The sequence below is a fragment of the Haliotis rubra genome, unplaced genomic scaffold, assembly GCF_003918875.1.
Source record: "Haliotis rubra isolate DU_JTF1 unplaced genomic scaffold, ASM391887v1 Scf213, whole genome shotgun sequence".
Lineage (NCBI taxonomy): Eukaryota > Metazoa > Mollusca > Gastropoda > Lepetellida > Haliotidae > Haliotis > Haliotis rubra.
In genome coordinates this window covers 1,345,403-1,369,558 of record NW_025766148.1, presented here as the reverse complement: position 1 = coordinate 1,369,558, position 24,156 = coordinate 1,345,403, and the positions used below count along the sequence as shown (strand labels likewise).

At 38.5% G+C, this 24,156-nt stretch overlaps 1 long non-coding RNA gene across 1 annotated transcript; it reads right to left on the bottom strand.

Annotated features, from left to right (window-relative positions):
- Positions 1-323: 323 nt before the first annotated feature.
- LOC124276779 lies at positions 324-23,818 on the bottom strand. The gene is made up of 4 exons (XR_006898659.1): positions 23,807-23,818; positions 13,767-13,868; positions 4,120-4,129; positions 324-333 (listed from the first exon to the last, which is right to left on the bottom strand). It is a non-coding gene; the product is annotated as an uncharacterized LOC124276779 (long non-coding RNA).
- Positions 23,819-24,156: the final 338 nt, after the last annotated feature.

Genomic DNA, 24,156 nt, shown 5'->3' with positions numbered 1-24,156 from the left:
TCACGCCGAAGACCCGGGTTCGAATCCCCACATGGGTACATTGTGTGAAGCCCACTTCTGGTGTCCCCCGCCGTGCTGTTGCTGGAATATTGCTAAAAGCGGCGTAAAACCAAACTCCCTCAGTCAGTCTAAAGGAAGATCATATTTTACACTGACGTATTTTTCTTTGTTCAACAAAATGTAAAGGTTCAGGGTGACATGTTCGTGCCATCATCGTTAAACCAATCTGATCTAATTTAAACTTTAAAAAAACGAATTTGATATTTTTAATATGATTTTAGAGACAACTGATCATCTCGAGATCTTTATGAGTCGGCAAGGGACAGTTAATGACTAGATAAATCCAGACGGAATCATCTTTTCTGCACCCTGGTCAAGTTTCAACAGTGGATGGAGTCTGAGGAAAGGAAGGCTGAAGTTGAGCTCCAGTTGCCTTCATATATACGCATCCTTTTGAAAATTAATGCCTCCGTGTGAGACTGATTGTGTCAACACCACTTTCACACCTTCGTCAAAACTGAGATTATACTAGTGTCTTTTTATACAGTTTCTGTGCCATGGGATGCACGGTTCGTGTGGAATACTGCCGATGTGACTACCAAGCTAAACTCACTCACTCACCCAAGGGGCAACTGGGTTGCAATATAAGGTCTATGTCCCTTACACGTATTGTGAGTTAGAATCCTAAATTTGACTTAACTGTTATCAGTTGTCCATCAACACAGTGTCGTCCTGAGAGTTTGAATCTGAAGATTTGATCCCCAAGGAATATTTAAAGGGCAAATCTGAAAACGGGTCTAATCTGAAAGAACGTAAAACTGTAGTGTATTCAGAGCAGCAAGCATGGCAAAAATAGAATAATTTTGTAGTGCTAGTAACTATATTGTCGTATGACGTTAACCAGGGTGGTCATACCACGGTACCTTTTCTTCCTGTATGGACCCTAGATTTCTTCAGTCGCTGGCTATAGTTTTGAATTGTAACCAAAATTCAAATGCGATATAACTAAGTTTAAAAAGCAGTGGGAGATAAAATATACCTTGACTGATTTGGAGCTCCTATGCCCCGTCAGGGGGCCAAAACCTTTACGATATTTCAACCACCTTGAATGGTGCAGCTACAAACAATCTTAGTTATCAACTATTCCACCAATCATACAAAATCTGTTATCATATATACAAGACATATAAGTCAGAATCTGTTTTGCTCCACGGGGGTGCAATTTATGTGACACATTTCTGGTATACCCTTGTGGTAGATAATGAAAGAGTACAAAAACAATTGTGAAAATTTCGCAAGTGCAAACAAAACTTCGTGTCATGGGACCATGCCTGTAGAGCAACCCATGCTTGTAAGAGGCGACTAACGGGATCGGGTCGTTAGGCTCGCAGGCTTGGTTGACACATATCATCGAATCCCAATTGCGTAGATCGATACTCGTGATGTTGATCACTGGATAGTCTGGTCCAGACCGCCGCTATATAGATGGAATATTGCTTAGTGCGGCGTTGAACAACAAACCAACCAACGCCAAATTTTGGCAAATAAATAACGTACTGCCCTTGAGGTAGTGTTCGCGTGGCTGGCGTTCACTCAGGTTGTTTGGTAAAACAAACTGATTAAACCATGCTGTTATATCATACATGCGGGTCTGAGTCTGCATTCAGTGCAGAAAAGCAAGATATCCTGATGAATAACGTTTCACTAAATGACCATACACACAATCGCTGCAGTCTTATTAGAGTTGTGCTTGGATGACCTCAAATCAGTCTCAATCCCTTGAGATCCTGACTCTTCACCCGTTGGCTGTGAGATAACCTGACACGAACGAAAACAAATCAGATTACACACTTAGAAATCCTCGTTTGATTTTACAGATGACAAATTCAAAGATTATCTTTCAGACAGTGAAAGAGTGCAAAAAAAACCAACTTGGTTTCAAGGGAACCCTTTTTAACATGAAAGACGTGGTCTGTTGTAAGTTGAACATTGGCTGTGTTCTGAAAGATTTTGTGCACTGACTTCTTTTAAAACAACCCGTCAAAAGATTACGCAAACGAATCATTAGCACAGGTTAGAGTAGGAATCAGGACTTTAATAATAGTATTCAGACATCACAAACTATCAGAAAGTTTCTATGAATATTACGGCTCGGATCTTGTGAACTCATCAGCACGATATGTGGTAATAGCTGGGCGGTTGCATGTGTATTGGCTGACTTATACATCTACAAGAAAGAAAGAGTAAACGTGACGTGAAATAGTTTTGTTTAGTGTTTTCAACCAAATAATCGATTCTTTGTACAAGCTGTATTTCTCACTAAAAGGAAGACCGGGCTGTATTATGATGTGGTCTGCATTTGAATCAGATGGGTTTTTTATCTTTGTGGTCCGTTCATTTCCATCAGGAGCTGTCAAAATGAAACTACATCACTTAAAAGAATTTCTCAATTGTACTTTCTACTTCGCATTGTACGTAGCGCCGTGAGCAGGCAGTGTGCCTGGATGTGAGCGCCATATAAGCGGACAATTACTATTAAAATTTTACTTTCGCCTCTACGTTTTTTATATTTTTTACAGTTAGTCATTGACTGGTTAAACATCACTTTAAATGAACTGTTTACAATGTGTGCCAAGTATTGTAACGAGTTTATGAAACACGCTTGGAACAACGGAATAATGAGTCTATTACTTTGGTTTTCTTTACTAACCCTACCACAAATATCATTTGAATACCTCCATTTCATGCGTATAATAAGTCTCGACATCATAAATATTCCCACTTCATAGCAAACGATCTGGTAAACAATGTTAAAAGTCATGAATGTTAACACTATTACCAGCTTCTATCCGAACGGTTCAACAATCTTTATAAGCCTGTCTACTTTGGCTGAAATGAGTCCTTTAAGCATCAACACAGGAATTCCAGCCAGAATGTAGTGCGTGATCATCTGATCATGTCATAAACTTAGAGTCAACACTGCCGAGCATGTTCCATTAGCTGGGAGTAGTTACAATTCACTTCAGAATGATCCTCGTAATCAGTAATTTTAGTCTGTTAATAACTGAAGGAATCAAACGCTAAACGGTGTCTTTATAGGCGAAGTCTTGAAAATGACGGAAAGTTAGTGAAATGGGAATTTAGTTTGAATGGCAAACATATTCCGTATATGGATGAAAGAAATATGTGTACGTTAAAACGAGGGACCAGTTGCAAGTATCTGCCTGATTTCTATGTCTCAGAATAACAGCTTCGCAAAAAGAGCCAATGATGCTTGAGATGTGCCATAAAACACGATCTCTCGACTCCTTGAAATCGCGCCTCTGTGTCGTGGGATGACAGCATGACACCTTTGCAATGATGCAAACGGGAATGATAATGGGAATGGTCATTATTATGTGTAACCCGACATGTCACAATATCCCAACTAGTTGACGTCTGCCCGTCTGTCTTTATTCCAGACAGAGACATTCGACAATATCCCAAAAAGTTAACATTTGACCGTCTTTGTTCAAACCAAGGTAATTATTATTATTGTGAGTAGTGCTGCATTCCACAATATCCCACTATTCGTGAAGATCCGGGTTATATCTTCATGCTTGTAAGAGGCGACTAACGGGATCGGGTGGTCAGGTGACTTAGTTGACACATGTCATCGGCGTAAAACTAAACTCACTCACAATATCCCAAAACGTTGACATTCCTCCGTAATTGTTCAATGCAAGGTAATTATCATTATTATGAGTAACTCTACATTTTACAATATTTGATCATTTGGCGTCTGTCAGTCTGTCTTGTTTCCAGACAAATTAAGGAACATTATAGAGAATGACCCTGCATTTTACAACATCAAACTTTTCTGATGCACACCCCTCTTTGTTCCGGACTAGGTAAAGATCATTTTTATGAGCGATGTCTTATACGGCCTGGTTAAAATTATACGTAATTACCCACCACTGAGTCTGTCCATCCGATCCTTCAGGATGTCTCCTCCTGCCAGCTCAGGCCCATTTATTAATGTGGAATCACTGTGGGGATTCTTTCTTTGTTTCTGATTATCCGCTATTGAATTCCTCAAACATTTAGTAGTTGACTGATGTATTTCATGGTCCAGTCAACCACGGTTCAGCTTACCCCAGGAGTCGTGTCCCCATGTTGACCTCTCCAAAGGTAATCAGTTCTCTACTGAAATCCGTTTATACGGTACTCAATTTCCTCTCGTTGCTGTCCCCTGTTTCAGCTCGTTCGCAATTCAGTTGCGATGTTCATCAGAAAGATCAACCAACCGTACATCGCCGCTGACAGACGCCGTGATTCTGATCAAGAGCTGGGACACGAGCTGCCAAAAAGTCAATTGTATGCCATTGTCACTGTGAACCCGAGGGCACTACGTCTCCTAATCAAACCTTGATTTTACCTGTGGTAAAATACATTTGTTGCGAATAAGGAGATGCGTCTCTGGTGGGACCGGCACCAGTGTATATCCTGTCTTCATCTCACAGTATAGTTTGACAACATAAGTATCTTACCGGAAAAACCTCATGGCACTTCTATGTCTTCAATAAGACAGATATTGGAGTGGACTGGTAACGGTAATACCTCAACGAGCATTCACATTCACAGCTTGTCACGACACAGTTACATTTATCAAGATAAATCGACAACTTTAAAATCAAGGATGAAGAAGAAGCACATTTCTACAGACTAGCGGGGTTTATTGTTACATTCAAGCAGTGGCACTACTCAGAGGAAACAACCGAGCATCATAAATATGTATCTCTGCAGAGCAAACATAAAAAACGTTCCTACAGTAATATCTGTTCATCCAGTATGTTCATGTCAATGTGAATTAAGTGTTGCTTGTTTCCACAATTGCATAACTGGCATTTGAACAAGGGTACGACTAATTGGCCTCTAATAGCATAACCTATATAGTCTGTAGATACTATGACATAACGGACATCATGTCCAGAGCAGATAGAAATCATTCCACTCATTAGCTATCATTAGGTGACCCGACAGTTTTAATCAGCTGTTAGCTGAGTGGCAGTCTGAACAACACTGTTACAAAATGCACGTCTTGAAGTTCCAATACGAGATATAAGCTTCGTGAAATAAATTAATCTAAAAGGTCAATTTTGGTGAGAAATGATACAATTAATCTATTGTGAAGTTTCAAAGTTGCACGTTGCAGTTCGGCCAGTGGTAAATTGTGTGAAGTTATGACATATCTGAAATTGTAGTTATGTATCTATATACAATATTAGATATATTGAAATACTTTTGCAATAGTTGTTGTTTCATTTACTCTTTCACGCCGTATTTGATAATCTGCAAATACTGATTGTTTACCTGCAGATATACAGGAAGTACTTTCTGAACATACGAGACATCTTCTCCAAGAGTAGTTGAAACCATTGAGCTGAGAATGTGTAAGTAAGGACATCAACCTTTGATCGTCCAGTTTAACATATTTGCAAAGGACGTTTTCAACATTTATTATGTTCACCAAATATTTACGATGTAATGTTGACAAGCAATGGTTGTGGGAAGCAACGCACACATATTAGGCATCTATTGATTTTAAACATTGTGTCTTCCTAAATATACGGAGTGAGTGAGTGAGTTATTATTTAACGTCACATCGGCAAGATTCCAGTCATATCGTGACGAGAACATTTGACATTGAAATAGAATATATATAGATATTATAAAAACCTGCCGACGAAGGACAGTAAAACAACTAGAATATCACAATTTGAATTAAAACTAGCTTAGAAAGTTAAAACTAATAGCACTATTTGGACAATACAATATTAAAACATGGCTAGAGATCTCCAACAACTGAAGGTAGATCACCATACTAGGGACCATGGGGACTCACAGTACCTTAGCTACCTGCATGGACCCTAGTTGGATTCACACCATCCCTTCAGCCGCTGGCGATTGTAAGCAAATTAAGCCACAAATAAAAATGACAAGAATTCTACGATTAAAAAAGTGGAAGATTAGAAGTTTACTTCAAATGGTTTGGGACTTACGTACCCTCTCAGGAGGACCTAAATATACGGAGAGTGTTGCAATGTTATGGCTGATACCGGTACAAAGTACATTTAAACTGGTACAATGAATGTCACACGTGGACGTTAATTGAAACAAACTTAGGTTCACCCTGATATCTGTACGCACAATAATGCACTGCGGGAGCACGAAATAAGAAATATATTTTGACTAATTAACAGTTGCATAATATCATTAACTAAATTTAAGATTCAGTACAAATTATCGGCACATATTAAAACTGACATACATAATAGAGAGCCAGTACAAAATGCAATTCCAAGGCGTTCTAAAATACGAATGTAGTTATATAAATATATAATATTCTTCGTCAACATTTGATATTATTCACAAGGAGGAAGTCTGGATAAGCTTTCAAAGTTGCCAAGGTTTGATATTTAGAGTGAAAAAATGAATATTTTCACATATCCGCTGGTTGAGATGCCATGTGACATGAGTGATGCACCTGCTTGCCCATTGATGAATTCTGCCTCTGCCTCCCTGAATGAGCCCGTGCATATACGGGTTAGCATTGGTCTTTAGCAACTCTTGCATACCGTTCCAGTCACTGGATTGTCTGTTTGAAACGTCATTCTTTACCGACGCTGTAATACGATTACAACATTTCTAGCAACATACCACCCGCCCATGGGAGTGTTTAAACATAAATTAAGTAAATTACGGACTTCTAACATTCAACTTTCGAAGTACATAGTTTAACTCAAAGCAGTACTGCACCTGCTTCAAGAAGCAACTTCAAGAAGATGTTTGGCCAGACAGGCAGCAAGTCTACAAGGACAATGAGTCTTTTGCTCTACATAAATAAGATAACGGCGGATGAAAGTACGCGTTAATCGTTTCCCAGAACGCCACTCTGCACGTCTATGCTGACACAAGATATAGCAGTGTAGCGATGTTTAAATCAAACCTGATATTGTGTTCTGTCAAGCGTTGGCATTTAATTGGTAAAACACATTCACGTGTTGTACCGTCATTCGATCTCCCGAAGTTTATTTTATAAAAAAAAATCCAGTGATCAAAAATGGATACTCATCAATTAATTTCCCTCAAAAACTGCAACGTCAGCCCTAATTATTTTCTTGAATGAAAAAGCTTTCAACCGGAACTCCTTAGTTATGGCTTGCTCACAGAAACGGACATTTCTTTCATCGGATAATGGAGGCGTCTCTGTCAAACAGTTCCTGTTCTCCATTGCAAGTAATGCGAGGTAACGTAGCTTCAAGACATACCAGTATCAACCAACCTTTTTCAGATCAATTCAGCCCTGTTCACGTGAGACTCGAGTGGACTTGCAGTTGATGGAATGTTTTGTTACTACGATCACATACACTTAAACAAGATAACCTGCAACAACTTGATTGTAAAACTCTTTTGTAATCTACATGTGTCTTCCGTGAAACATAAATAGTAGGTTCACGCTTTAATAACTTGTCACCCGAGAAATATAAACGCCTAAAGGTTTTGATGATATTCGTGTCGCCACGAAGGTGAAATTCTCAAATAGAAATTATGGCTTTCCTTTTCAACAATCATGAATTATGGAAATACTGCTGGGGTAACACGCAGGCACCAGTGCTAACAGTCCTTACATGTTATATGGAACCAAGCGACAAACACCTTTCCACATCCATATGAAATCGATTCTTCAATTTAGTGTATATCATGGGTATGTAATTGTTTCATCAGTGTTACAGCTGTTTTTTGTAAACTTATGTTAGTGACCCTTCCACCACCGTCAGATATAAGTGACTGGGTGCACTCGTGCGAAACACCATGGTGTTAATGGGTGAAAAAGGCATGTGAGGAAGGTTCGTATTAGAGCTACGATGGACTGTTATGGACACTATTTCACACTCAGATTAGCTGACAGTTGTACTAAACCATAAGTAGGTTTAATACTGCCACATCAACACTGTAATCTAAGCAGTATTGTACCCATTAACTTAATACATCCCTTGAGCACTATTCACTTGGTGTAATTAAAATCTCCTATTCCATAATCATAGTAAATCTCAGCTAAGAGCATTACCCCGTGATGTTCAGAGTACGATCGTTGTGGTGATGTGTATGAGTGATTTCTCCAGTTAAAATGAAACGTACATTCGTGAGTACTAAGACATTGGAGGACAGGAGTCTTGGGGATGCGACACTGACGGACACCGCACTGGAAGAGACATCAGTTGTGGACACTACACTGGAAAACACGACAATTGGGGACGCGACATTGGAGACATGATACTAGATAGTGAGTGAGTGAGTGTGGTTTTACGCCGCTTTTAGCAATATTCCAGCAATATCACGGCGGGGGACACCAGAAATGGGCTTCACACAATGTACCCATGTGGGGAATCGAACCCGGGTTTTCACCGTGACGAGCGGACGCTTTAACCACTGGGCTACCCCACCGCCCAACACATGACACTAGAATACACAGCAATTTGGGACACCACATTGGAAGAGAGAGAGAGAGAGAGAGAGAGAGAGAGAGAGAGAGACTCAGTAAACTACGGCTATAACGAACTATCTGTATGTCGAATCTAGAAGGACTGCTAATTGTCATTCGTTATAACCATAGTTCAACTAAAATTTATAGCAAGGGGCCAGGACCACAGAACATTTCGTTTACTGCTGTGTGTCTAAAATATACTCCCGAAATCAACGCGCACAAGCATCACTGTGAAAAAGCCCTACATTATCTATTCACATGTAGAAATATCAAAACTCTGTTAATACAACTATGTTCAAACAAGTAAAAATTCCTAGATCAGAATGTCACAGGTTACCGTTTACCTCAAGTCAGTCAAGTGAATCAAGTGTTTATTTCCAGTCCGAAGGCCTCAGGCCAATATACAAGTATGGTAATCTACCTTCAGTTGCTGGCAATCTATAGGCTGTTTTTTATATTGTATTGTCATCTATAGTTAACTATTTTAGATGTTTTTTTATCTTACTCACTCCATATACAATGTAAAATATATACATTTGTATATACAATAGACTAATTGCAGTATTGCCTTAGTTTACAAAACATAACATTATACATACATACATACAAATCCTTATTTACAGATGGATCCAAGGATGGTGGCGATTACCCGGCGACAGTTCTATTTTCACAGCCGAATCAAATGCCATATTACAGTGCTTAAATATATTCAAAACATCCTGAATATAAACAATATATAATCTTTTCTGACTCGTTCTTGCCTTCTTGTAAACATCCACTTTTAATAGAAATTATTGAATTGTATGATGATCTTGCTACTGGCCAATACGACGTCGTCCTCTGTTGGTTACCTAGCCATGTTGGAATCTCTGGGAACACAATGGCCGATTTTGTTACTAAGGCAGCACTCAACAAGTCTGTGACACCACTTCTTATTCCATACTCTGATTGCAAGCTAGCATTAGAACTTACAATGTACATCGGCGAGCTGATGCAGAAGCAGTGGGACACCCAAGTAGGTATAAATAAGTTATATGCAATTAAACCAGCTATCGGTTACACCTACTTGGGTTGTCAGTCCAGATTTGAAGAGGTCATTACGCGACGATGTCACATTGGCCATACAAGATACACTCATAATTATCTATTGGAAGGTGGGGACCCTCAGTTTTGTATCCCTTGTGATGAATGAATTACGAACATGTAGGACGTCGCCATCTACAAAAATACATACACATTCTTGCAAACAGAATATGTTTGGGTCTTCATTGTTGAATACGGACACCCCATGTGTTCTCACCATACGTACGATCATGAAGGTATTGTCAGTCTGTCTGGACTACTGTCATTACAAATGTGCACAGTGTCCTCGCACAACTGTCATTTCGTAAATCTGGGTCTAAAGAAATTTACTTCATTTGCGACTTTACAGCATAACATGCACATCCTAAATTGAATTAAATTCCTTTTATTCAAACACGAACGAGGCAATACTGACAAAAACGGGTTTAAGCTCTGGCTCTAGGGGTTAAATGATTTCTTCAGAACCCTTACAAAAAATAATTGGATGACATTCATTACCGATTATTTCGTACACCAGAGGCAAGCCCAGCGGAATGATCGGGTCAAAGACATTTGTGACACGTTCGTTCATATAATGTTGCTAGAAGTTGGAAATTGAAAGGAAGTTGGACATTAAACATAATTGATTAACATTTCTTAAAACATGTTCGCCGGTCTTGGATCTTCGACTGATTTATATTTGGCATAAGTTACAAACTGCTAAATAAATATACATAATACAAACTCAATTAGACTAACTTACAATTTTGGAGCACTATGATAGATAATTTTTCCCACGACACCATTTTCGGTGTATTTATTATAAACGTACCTAAATCTGCCATAAAATGTTTGGCTTGTATTGCTAAAATTGAGCAATCTTAACCTGCCCAGATGGACAACAATACCAGTAATTGAAAGAAATTGCCCACTTTGAAAATCAACTGATTTAAGTGATGAAATTAGTACTCTTTTCTCTGTAACAGTCTTGGAAAATGAGGGAATCTGCTAATTCATATATATTTCTACCCAAAACCAAAATTCGCTCAAATGAACTTACTTTTTAATGGTGACATATTGGAAATCCCGGTACCAGGAAGTGGTACATTGTATACATGTTTACATTTTACTATGTTCATGATGTTCATTTAATCTGACACTATGTCTAGCATACATCTACATAGAAATTTCACATTTCAAAATGTACAAAGAGAGGAAAGAAACAAAGCGGTGTACACGTGTACATGTGCTATGGAGAGTCCTACTGGTTCCTCGTCGCGTTGCTGTAAACACAGATAAGTAGAATTGATGTGTTACACGATATGCCTCTGAGAAGATTCTTGGCATGTCTTTGTGTTTGCATGAAATTGACTTCGTTACTTTGAGAGAATATGATCGGCATGCTGACAAAACAACATTGATCTGACACACAAGAAGATGAAGCTTATTGATAACTTGGATGCATGGGGCATTGTCTTCCGAACCTTGGATGCGGAAGGGGTTGGCATTGTCTCAAACAAAGAGTACGGATACAGGTGTATGATATTTCTGCAAATGCATTACTGATAGAATGATAAGAACTAGGTAGGCTAAACACAACAAAGGAGGTCGATAGCACTGAAACCGTGTCCGTGGAGAAGCCTGTCAACGCCATTGTTCACCACCACAAGAACTGTGGGAACGGTGCATTGTCGTTTTCACTGCGGTCGAAAGGGTCTGTCCTCACGAAAAGCTTGAGCGTCACGATCGTAATAATCCCATTGTCCTTATTGTCCATTCATTATCCTTATTGTAGGGACTAACATTCGTAGTTGTATCTGTATATCACAGCTAAGACTTCTCCCACGATGCACTGCCTAATCGAACCAATCCAGAACTATTGTGTGAGGTGAGGTGAAATTGGGTTTAACGTCGTGCTTGAGAATATTTCGCTCATATGACGACGTGCATGCGTGTGTATGTGTATGTACGGCTGCTTGTTCTAGCCCAGACTGAAGCTGGTTTTATAGTGCTAGCCCACTGAGATAACATGCCGCAGTGAAGCATGAATACCCCACTCAGACACATTATACTGACTCCGAGCCGACCAGTCCTTGTTGTACCCATTAATGCTGAGCGCCAGGCAGGGACCAACAAGTACCATATTTTAACGTCTTTTGGTATGACGCGGTCGGGGATCGAACCCGCGACCTTCCGCAGAACTATTGGGAGAATGACATTGCATAACCCCCCCAACACTGCAACCATCTGCATTACCAAGATTGTCAGAAGGGCTGTGTTCCTGGCACCAAAGCCGGGTGCTGCATGAGTGTTACTCAATGAGTTTGTATGGTTTTACGCGTCTTTTAGCAATATTCCTGCAATATCACAGCGGGGGACACCAGAAATGGGTTTCACACATTGTACCCATATGTTGAACCCGGGTCTTCGGCGTGACAAGCAAACGCTTTAACCACTAGGCTACCCGAGTGTCACTGAGGAGCCTGGGAGGTACCAGGACTAATGTTGAACAACCGGGTATTTTGGATGGAGTTGAGACATTTCGTCAGTGGGGTCCACGTTTCTGCTCATCTTGTCAATCTCAAAAAGGGACAGAGCAGTCAGTGGTATCAATAATGTCATTAGTTGTATGGAAACAGTAAAGTCATTCGTTTTTGGATACGTCGAAGTTTATACTCATGATAGGACAAAAACACAAGCATGGCGAAGACGGTAATATGAGAAGCGGGCCACACCATGATGTCGCTGACGATACTGTATTTGTACCTTCGATGGGAATTCACTGACAAGGCGTTGGACAGACTCATTAGATTGCACAATCTACATTTCATATTTGTATTACGTACTGTAAATTCACATTAAATTTCCTCCACGTGTGTGCCATAAAAGTTTGCAAGCCTTGAGACTTGAATGTTGTAACCTTGATCGAACAACTTCTGAAAAATAGTCATATGGCGCTTTTTGAAATCTTGGTAAAAACGAGAATGCTTGATTGTACCTCAGAAGCTGTGAAATGTAAACACCCCCGTCATTGCCCGGGGCATAGAGTTTCATATGCCTGTTACATGCATGTGCAAAAAGTACAATATATATTTTAAAGGGTTCACGTGTTTCTGAACATTGCTGACAACTGAATTCGGGGTATGCATGTCTTGCCCTACCGAAAGAACCCATCAGGAGCGGTTAATGTCACTCAACACTTGACACAGGAAACTATTTTATGGAAGTATAACAAGGTTAATGCTAAAGAATAACCGGTCTTGACTTTAAGAAACAGAATGCATTTGCTGTGAAATCATAGTGAAGAACATGTGAGTGGATCACTGAAAATCAGTGATGACACCCGGTGTTCAACACACTGGTGAGCACATTCTGCCCTGTCGGTAGTCCCCGTAATTTCCACAATTGTACCTAATAAGGTAAGCAGTTATATCCAATTCATGTTAAAAAAACAAATAATCTTGACTCTTCGAATTCAGTGTTTGAAGAAGGAAAGGTTGGTCATTGTTCCTCAATAGCAGTCAGTAAATGTGAGAAAGAACCTCAATCCACCGACTTGTTGCTTGTTGACAAACTGGAATGTAATCATGTACATGCGGCCACAATCCAGGAAGCGTTTATTGAACATGCCTCTTGAAGCCATTGTCAGCAAGAAGTTATAAATTGCAAATGTGAAATCCCCAATCCAAACTGATGACAATGACTTGACCACTGTGTAGAATTGGTGACTCCATTGGTTCAATAACGGATTAATCAGACTTTATTTTCATTTGCATTTCTTCTGAAGTATGCTTCTTCATTTTCCCACACAGGGAGGAGTTGTTAGATTTAGTTCGGGTACTTATCTTCTTGTACAATTTTGTATTCAGTGTTGACTGAAAAAAAATAAAAAAACACTGTAACCATTTATGAACAATGACTTCTATCTATACACTGTAATTACTTTACGTTCTATACATGTATAAATATGTGTCTGTACATTTCTAAATTAACCAAAGAATTTTTGTATGATAAGTATCTATACATTTCTATTTAATCCAATAATTTTGTGGTAAACAATATGTATATATTAAAAGTAACATGTATTCCCATCAGCCCTGTTAGCTGAATCAATTATGACATCTACATGTTTTGCGTCGTGACGTCAAAGAATTTTGACGTCATGGGTGCAGTTAACTGTTTATTAGTGTTACCTGATGATAGGTCCGGAACAGACCCCGAAACGTTGTATTAATGAATAAAAGAAGATGAAATCCAGAAAATTATTTATGTTCATCCACTCTCATTGTCTGAGTACAGAAGGACCAGCTGCTTCTGCAATGTTCAGGCAAACGTGGTCCTTATGTATATGAACACGTCAATAGATAAGGTTGTAATGGGTTATTGCTCCGACAATATTTCGCAACCGGGAGCCAATGTTCACTTTATTAGGTAATCATATTTCTGGTGGATTATTTTTTCTGTGGGCGTCAACAAACCATCAATACTTCTTGATGCAAATTTGGCATCAGGCAACACACTTATAGAATCTTCCTCATTCACATTTGGCGTCAGGAAACATATAAAAGCGTGTTAATGAGACGTAGGCGTTAGGCAACACATGCAAATGCCATTATGCAAAGTGGGCGTCAATGTTTAAATACAAATTGTGTAGACGACTGGTGTGATCACATAATTTCCGTGATCCATCCACAAAAATGTGTTTCGTCAGACACTAAATCATACGCTAACAAAATTAACTCGAGATGCTTTTTGTAAAATACTGGAAGTGCTGGCATTGAGGCATTGGGTGCCTCATACATTCACAAGGTAGAATAAAAGCTCTCACTGGCCAGTGATGTATTTTCAGTCATACAAAAACACCTACCACACGTTCGGTCATTGTTCAGTTGCAACAGATATTTGGTTTGTGAGTTAGGCTTCAGTATGTCTATTGCGCTTCCAGCAAAATTCATTTTTGTGGGAAGCTGAACCATAATGGGACCCATACACCCCAATCAAATTTCACTGGAAGCTAAATTTTTAGAATAATATTTGATCACTATCTTTAGCCTTCTAAAGACTTTTTCTTGAATCTTTCCAAACTTCTATTGACAGTCTTTAATGCCATTTATGTCACAATGGATCCAATAACACCTGTAACTGATATAATACTTTTTGATATCGCAACCTTACTTTTTACTACGATATTCCGATCAATTGATGCCCATGTATGGCCGTAGTCAAGGTGAAAGAATTGCACAGCGTCAAAACGCGATTAGGTTTCCAGTAGCCCTAAGATTTATACCATTTGCAAAGCCGGATATACCATCAGGAACTGACCATCTGAAATGTTTCCTGTTCCTTTGGAACAAACCTGATCGGTTATCCTAACCTAATTTAAATCGCGATGTATATTGATAATAGGTAAAGTATTAAACAGTGTGATGTGTATGTACTCGTTTTAGGGACAGACGAAAAGGATACACTTACCACCATCTCAACGTCTTGCTAACCACAAGTCAAATAAACGAAACACTTCGTAGTTATAGTTTTAAGCTGTAACTGTATGTATAACAGAATCATACCGTTACATTTGCCGTTTTGATGATCGGGTGTAATCGAAAACCAAATTTCCATGTATATTGCTGACCACAATTTGTAAACAGACACTGAGATGCGATGCTTGTCCCCATTGTGCCAGACGACAATGTACTTATGTTTAAACTCTGATCATCAAAATGTGGCAATGTATCATATATGATATAAATTGAGTGTTCTGTTGAGCTAACAAAATAGCCAGCACATTTTACTGTGGGACAATGTTTCGTGTGAATGGGTTTCATGTTGATGATGAACTAGCAGGTCAAACAAACTTAGGGAATACTTCTTCAACTTTGCAATGTTGGGAGAACCAGTTTTGAAACATCGTACATATAAATTAGCTAACGACATGGATTTTTGTTTTGTGGTTACATATTCCAACATGGCTATTATAGCGAATAAGGCATTCCTTGCAAAGTCACTGTGTATTTCAGGTGTGTAATCTATATATGACTCGAATCGTCTCACAAGCAGGCTGTTTATATCGGACGGACGAAAATGGTAGTTGATAATACTGATCTGTATACACAGACAAATATGGCCGCGATTACGAAAGAGGAGGTATTTAGTATTCTGATGGCGTGTTCGTGAAGCCAAGAACCCCTGGCCTTTGACGTTGAGCCATGACCCACATAACCATCATTCGTGTCTCTCCGCAACTATGTTTGTGTGTTAACTAGATCACAGAAGGACTGTCTTCAGTCTGTGAATCGTCAGAGCGGAAGGAGGGCAGAAGAAACCGTCCTGATCACAGAGTGATACAATTAACGCGTCCCTGTGGAACATTAATTGCCAGAAAGTCCTGGCAAACGATGTGAAATGAGTGGATTGGATTGCTAAGCATAAACATGAGTCTTGTAGAATACCTGATGAGATTGTAAGTGTTGCCACGTACGTTTTACGATGGCACTATACAACCTAAAGATGCAAAATAAGTAACCAAAGTGCTGTATAAAAACATACGGTCACTTGATTTTTTTGCTATTGACAGGTACTTCAAATAGAAATCAAATTAGATGTTTCTGTAGGTCGGCGGCGTGTGAAACATGCCACTTGTTATCTTGATCTACGTCAAACCGATCAATGTCAGTCCTGTATTAACAATCTGCCCCTCGGTCCACAGTGTATAGATAGCTGCCTCCATTTTACCAAATGACTCTTGCTGACGATTGAACTACACTCGTCCCTTACTGGACCACCCATAAGTGCCATCCTTGCATCTGTTATCAACCGTCTTTCAATATATATGTTACCCAGGTTAGGTACTAGAAGGTACGAGAACGACTTTGTTGTAAATAAAGTTATGTATGTCATCAAATCTATAGGTCATACAAATAAAAATATCTGTTATTTCTGGTGAAAACCAAAAGCCATTGAGACAGGAGCTTGACGATCGATATTCACATCCCTGGCGATAATAGTTACACATGTTAGCTGTATTAATACCTATTCCACAAAATCGACTGGTTATCATCGTCATTGTGAACCTTCAAATTTGCACGTCGCAGGTCTGCCCGTGGTACATTGTGTGATGTTATTATATATCTGAAAATTAAGTTATATAAATATGTTAGACATCTAAAATACAATATTACATCTATTGAAATACTTTTACAATAATTGTTGTCCCGTGTACTCTTACACGCTACATTTGCATAACACTGCAAATACTAATTGATTATTTACCTACAAATGTTAGTGAAATACTTTCAAACACATCAAACATCTCTACCGAAAAGTAATTGTCACCATTGAGTTGAAAATGTGTAAGTACGGATCTCACCCTATATATATTTACAAAGGACGTCTTCAACATTTATTATGTTCACCAAATATTAACCATGAAATGCCAAATGTTGACAGGTCGTGGGAAGCAACGTACACAAATACTAGCCATCTATTGATTTAAACACTGTGTTTTCCTACATGCATTGGTAATGTTGTGATGTTATGGCTGATACCGGATGAAAGTACATTGCCATAAAGTAATCTTAGTACAATGAATGTGTTCTTACACGTGGACGTTGAAATCGAAACAAGCTTAGGTATCCATACGGAAAAAAATGCTCTGTGGAAGCACGAAACAAAGAAATAACCGTTGACTAATCAACAGTTGCATAATATCATTAACTGGATTTATAAGTCAATACAAATTACTGCAAAGAGTCTAAACTGACACGCATAAAAGAGTGCCAGTACAAAATGATATGCCAATACAATTACAATGGCATTATAGAACACGGATGTATTACCAATGATGTAATACGATTACATGTCTAACAATATACCACCCGCCAAATATGAGTGTTCAATCATAAATTGAGTATATTACGTATTTCAAACATTCAACCTTAACGGTATTTAGTTTAACTCAAAGTATTACACATACTTCAAGAAGTAACTTCAAGAAGACGAAGATACAACTCATAAACAGCTCATGAATAAAGTAAAACCACCAACACAGGTTTCGTCATGCACGTAACAAATCGACAAGGACAAGGAGACTGTATAAGATAACGGCGAATGATAGTACGCGTTAATCGTTCCCCGCAAAGTCATTCCATACAGCAACGCTGACGCTAGCTATAGCAGTGCATCGATGTTTAAATTAAACCTGATATTATGTTCTATCAAGTGACAGCATCTAATTGGTAAAACACATTCACGCGTGGTGACGTCGTTCGATCTCCCGAAGTTGCTTTTTTTACAAACATTCCATTGATCCAAAGAAGGATAGTCGTCAACTGATTTCAGAAAGAGTTAATACTTTCCCTCACAACCTGCCGCGTCAGCCCTAATTATTTTCTTGAATGAAAAAGCGTTCAAACGGAACTCATTAGTTATGGCCTCTTCAAGTTTTTCATGGGATAATGTCTCTGTCAAAGAGTTCCTGTTCTCCACTGCAAGTAATGCGAGATAACGTAGCTTCAAGTGAGACACAGGTGGACTTGCAGTTGATGGAATCTGTTTTCTTAATAGGATACACATACCCTTAACCCCCTGGATGCCACAGGGACATATATGTCCTTCCCCTTCATCCCTCAATTTGAAGTCGCATAAAAATCAAAATATACCACGCACACAAATACACTTCACAGTTTCGAATTCTGCGGGAAATTTCCTGTTTCTTGATACCATCCACTATTATTTTAGACAAAGCTCAAGTGCTGAAAATGACTTTTCAAAATAGGCTTCATCTAAAATGGCGAAATTTTCGACACAGTATGAAATCGCGATTCACAGCGTTATTTGCTGTATGTTTTGAAATGTGAAAATCGGATAATTCCTGGGAGTACTGAATTTCAAAACTAACCTATTCATGATCACTGATATCACTTTTACATGAAATCGCTAATTATAATTCTGAAACGTTGCCGATGAATCTAGAATCGGTTGGGATGTTTTCGAAAATGCACTTACACGAACGCCGTAGAGCCCTTTCCGCCATATTGGATAGTTTTACAAAATCACGTTTCGCGAAGGCCGGTATTGAGACGCCTATTACATCACGTATATTTCATATTCAGCTTCGAAAAATGCATCACTGAATTCCCCATACATTTTAGAATCAAATTGCAACTGGTCTGTGTCACCAATACCAACTGTCTAGATCAAATGAGACGAAACATATTGGGTGTGAAAACGAACGCTGTGCTCGAAAGACTGCGCTGGTTCGAAACGTAAACAAAGACAAATTCCGATTTTACACTGCGTAGCATTTTCTGAAATTTTCCAACATTCATCCGTCTATTCATAGCTTGCAATAGCTCCAAACCTTTTGAATATGCATGGAAAGAGTATCGTAGTAAGAAATAGGAAATTATAAATAGATACAATGCAATGATTTGATAATTCATAAGAAATTGTCAAAGTTTCCGTGCAGCGTGACGCCATGACTGGCGCAAAATCACGCAGAACGACAACTGTAATATATCAGCATTTCTGGCTTCTTCTCTTACTTACAGTGAAAACGATAGAAACATATAACAATACACAGTTAGTCAGAATCATTCTGATTACTTACATCTCATATTTATGTACAAACGATCCCTGAATCAATTGAAGAGTCCTCGCAAAATCCTATCTATCCTTGTCAGCAAAGCCGCCATTTTGTAAGAAATAGGTCATCAGTAGTGATGTCATACGTCAACATTGTTGTACATATTAGGCAATTTCTTTGAGGTGAAGGTCGGTTGAACAAGAGTAAACACAATCGCCCAATCCTTCCGATTACACTGTCAGTATTATAATGTATATTTTGCAGAAAGTTCAGATACTTTTTCATGAAACTGACCTCAGTATCTACATTTAGCCTTGTCAAATATCATATCATACTTGCATATAGGGTTTATGGTGTTTTATTCTTTGAAAGGTTTTGATTGTTTGAATAATATTTACATAAGAAATTGACACATTTAGTGCAGTACACCATATTCTAAACCTTTACACAAGTGTTAGAAGATCAAACGTAGCCATAACTGCAATATTACTTTAGTTCCTATGATGTACAATATTCAATGCATATGAACTAATATCGCAGTTTCACATGAACAGGTTAATGAATGGCGATTTGATTAAACTTTATAAGTAAAACTTATAATATTTAATGAAAATGATTTATGTATGTTATGAAATGTATATGCACAAACATTTAAAGGAAATGTTTTGTTCATTGCACATTTTTGTGTCGTTTTATAGAGAAAACAATGATGTAAATTGATTGGTCAGGTGCGCGTTTGTCGGAAACGTTTTATAATTCACTATCATTGTTTTCGATAATATAATCAATTCATATTCGATTTTAAAATATTGTGATGACAGGATATCAAACTCTAACTATATTTATACGAAAATTGTTTAAAAATGTATAAAGCATGTCATGTGTTAATTTGGACAAATCTTACATCCATATTCTAATATATAGTTCGTACTAGTTCCATATATAAAAAGCTATCTTTTTTGCATCTTCCATTGCATACGTATGAAGAGAAATAGCTGCATAATCATAAATAAAGTAAATTCCTATCCTAAACAAAATATTCAGGTGTTGTGAAATGTTATTTTTCATTTACGTTAAATTGATGCCAAACAGGTGCGCGTGTTGCTCATGATAAGATACACAGTCAAACTGTCTAATTGTTGATATATTCAGGACACTATTTAAAATGGAAAAAACAGTCATTTTATGTTTTGTCTAAAGAGTGTTAATTCTGAAAAAGAAGCCGAGACCTTTCACACAATTAATGGAAATTAGGTGTGATATATACTAATCAGAATACCAATGTCGTCACTTTCCGACGTCGCAAAATGCATAAAACAAGCAATGACGTCAACTAAAATGTTGTATTATTTTCAGCAATTTCAATACATTTGAAAATATGGCTAGTATTCTGGTAATAACGATGCAAAATTAGTCAAAATACATCTACACAAACAGGAGAATATGGGAATCTAAGAACTAACTTATATATCGGATAGGGCCATCCAAATCGCTATTACGTGCTTTCAAATGTAGTACGTTGTCATCTTTTCTTATAAATTGTGAAACTACTAAAGCGTATCCGCTAACATTGGGGAACTTTGAATTGGAATAGTTTGGTTCACCGTTAACAAAAAATAACGAAAATATAGCGTCCGTATCCACAACAAATACTCTCCATGTGATTAGAGTTACATTGACATCGTGTTAAGAATAACGGAGTTATGCCCCCTTATCATTATACGTGTATGACCTCTCTGTCGTCGTTTGACGTCGTAGAAGAAAATCCATTTTTGACATTTATTGCGAGTCATTTTTAATGTTGAGCGTATAATGTTATGCATAAGCACATAAATCCAATTCATATACACTTATGTCGTTCAGATATCAGGCTGTATTTTCTTCGCTCACACTTTCCGTAAAGATGCCAAAATAAAAAAATTGTAGCACAGTGCTTTTATGGGTGCGCGATAAAAAGCGGAGAAATTTACTGTTTTTTAACGCATAACAAAAATTTGGACAATATTTAGCAAGGTCTATTTTTCAAACCGCCGAGGTAGTTGCACTTATATTTATACCAACGGATAGGAAATTTAATATTCTACTTTTCTGTGTAATTTTATAGCCGTACGTAGATCCAGGACCAAGCGAGCCCAATTCTCGCACAACGTTCACTTTTCAAAGCGTATGAAAATGTGCGCCTGAAAAAAAACTCGGCAGCCAGGGGGTTAAGCACGATAACCGGTAACAACTCCTTGATTGTAAACCTGTTTTGTAATCCACATGTGTCTTCCGTGAACCAGCCGCCGTGATATTATTGCTGGAATATAGCTAAAAGCGACATAAAAAACACTCACTCATTCTTCAGGGAAATATGAATAATAGGCACACGCTCTAATGACTTATCACCTGAGAAATATAGAAGCCTAAAGTTTGTGAAAATATTCGTGTCGCCATGAATGGGAAATTCACAAATAGACATTTCAGTTTTCCTTTTGCACAACAATACTTCGTTCAGATTATCCTTTAGGTTACCAGCATCTTCACCGGCATGAATCTTAGAATTTGGGGTTTTGTTCTGAAATAACCTGTGAACAATCTCTAGCGGCTGGAGGAATTGTGGACATACTGAAAGGGTAAACTTAAGACATCAGTGCTAATAGCCCTTAGCCTGGCAATGAGAAAGAAGCGACAAACCCCTTTCCACATCGATATGAAATCTCTGCTAAAAGCCGAGTAGATTGTTCAGTTCTGAGTATGTCATGGGTATGTATTTGTTTTGAGCAGTTTTACATCTGTACGATGGTGTTTGTAAACTTTAGTTGCGCTGGTGATAAAAGCCTGTGTCTATGTTATAATGTCAAATAATTGCCATAACCTATAATATATAATGTTTTATTGATATTTGTGATTGAACTTTGGCATTCGTTTTGTCAGTCGGGCGCATTGGAGTACTAAAACACTGTGTAACAAAAGTCTTGGGGACGCGATACTCGAGGACACAACACTAAAAGGCACAGCGATTGGGGACAACACACTGGAAGACACGACATTAGGGGATGCGACTCTGGGGGACACAACACTGGAAGACATAGTAATGGGGACACTGCATTGGAAGATACGAAAACTGGTGACACAACACTGGAAGACACAGCACTTGGGGACACTGCATTGGAAGATACGACAATTGGGGACACTACACGGGGGCGGGAAGGGAGGGTCACAGCATGGTGAAGCCATCACTGGACCCGGGGAGGAAACAACAAGGACTCATCACTGGCGAAAACAACGATGGGGACTCAACACTCAATTACACGGCACAAGAGGAAACGACACTGCGTTAGACAACCCTTGAACGACATTGGATGACATTGGAAAATACAAAAATGGAGGACACGACATTGAAGTACCAACACTGAATAACACTGGGGGATACAACACTGAAGTAATACCATACTGGGCGACACAACACTGGGAACACAAGAAAAGTACAACATATTTGGGATGCTACACTGAGGTACACAAGAAGGACACGACTTTGGAGAAAACAACATTGGACTGCACATGGAAAACACAACACTGGAGTTCATTGGTAGAGAGAGGGTCGGAAGTGGACGTTAAACCCGTAAATATATGATTACTTTTTCCAGTATATAATTATTGCAATGTCAAAAACATCGTTTCCCTATATGAGAGAGAAACAGAAGGACCGAGAGAGAAAGCGAAGGACAGAGAGAAAGAATGTGTGCGTGCTTGCGTTGCCTATTTCTTGCCAAAATGCATATCTGAATTACACGTATTCTGGATCAATGATCATACTTATACTGTTTCCTACCGCTGAACATAAAATGACTTCAGTCTGCAAGTCTGTTTTCACGCTTACACCAATAACGCACAAATCTTTCTTTAGTTCTCAGGTCAGTTTCGTTATTGTTCATCGCTAAAGAGACGGTAGTGATCTGAGCATTTTGATTGTTTACCAATCCGTGCTTCTTTCGGAAATAAAACAATGTTTAAACCCACAAACATTCCCAATGTCACAGGTTACTGGTTAACTCATATCAAGTCAATGCCCAGGAGAAGGGAAGAGTATTTATTACATTCCTCTCGAGATTACAAATCTCAGGCCTGTCAATACAACGATCTGGCCGAGACAAAACATGTCCCTGTGACGTTAAGGGTTGGTCATCGGACACCTTGGCAGTATTGGTTCTAGCGAAAACAAATGTCATCTTGTCCACCACACGTACACAGAGAATGAACTGACGTTCGTATTTCGTCAGTAATAAATGGGTTAACTGAGGGAATACATTCGGTGACCCTAATTCCATCTCACTTTTCACTACAACTAATATGGCGGGAATACTAAGTGAAATATGACACCAAAACAGAACATGACAATTGTCGATAACAATGTTGATTTTCTGTTCAGTAAATGTTTTAATAAGGTTCAAGTATCGCATCTGTGAAATGCAATGTGGACGTTAGGAAGTTTAAAAAATCATCAGTCCATGTCAATTAACTAAAGCTTCTGTTTTCAGAACAAATGTTCAGAATGTGCAATCTTAAAACATATCACCATTCGATGTGTTTCTTGATCAATGGTGTTCTTCTCGCATCTTTTAAGAATTGAATGTCACTTTGTGTGTTTGCACTGAAAAATGAACGATGTCGAAGCGTTGTTCAAACTCGTGTGAACGAGCGAGTTTACACGAGAGTTTGAACAACGCTTTGACATCGTTCATCTTTCAATGCAAACACACAAAGTGACGTTCAATTCTTATAATTTCGCACTTTGATGTTTACACATACGTTTTTTACCCACTTCTACATGATCATTGTTTACAGTGATGTGTTTGATACCTGTAAAATGTTGTAATGTTATTCTGTTCAAGACCGTATTGTAGCGATGTTTGTATACTTGGCGATTTAATTGCACATGTATCCCAACCCTTGAAGAAATAGTTCTCAAAGTATTCCTTAAAATATTACAACAAATTCGTCA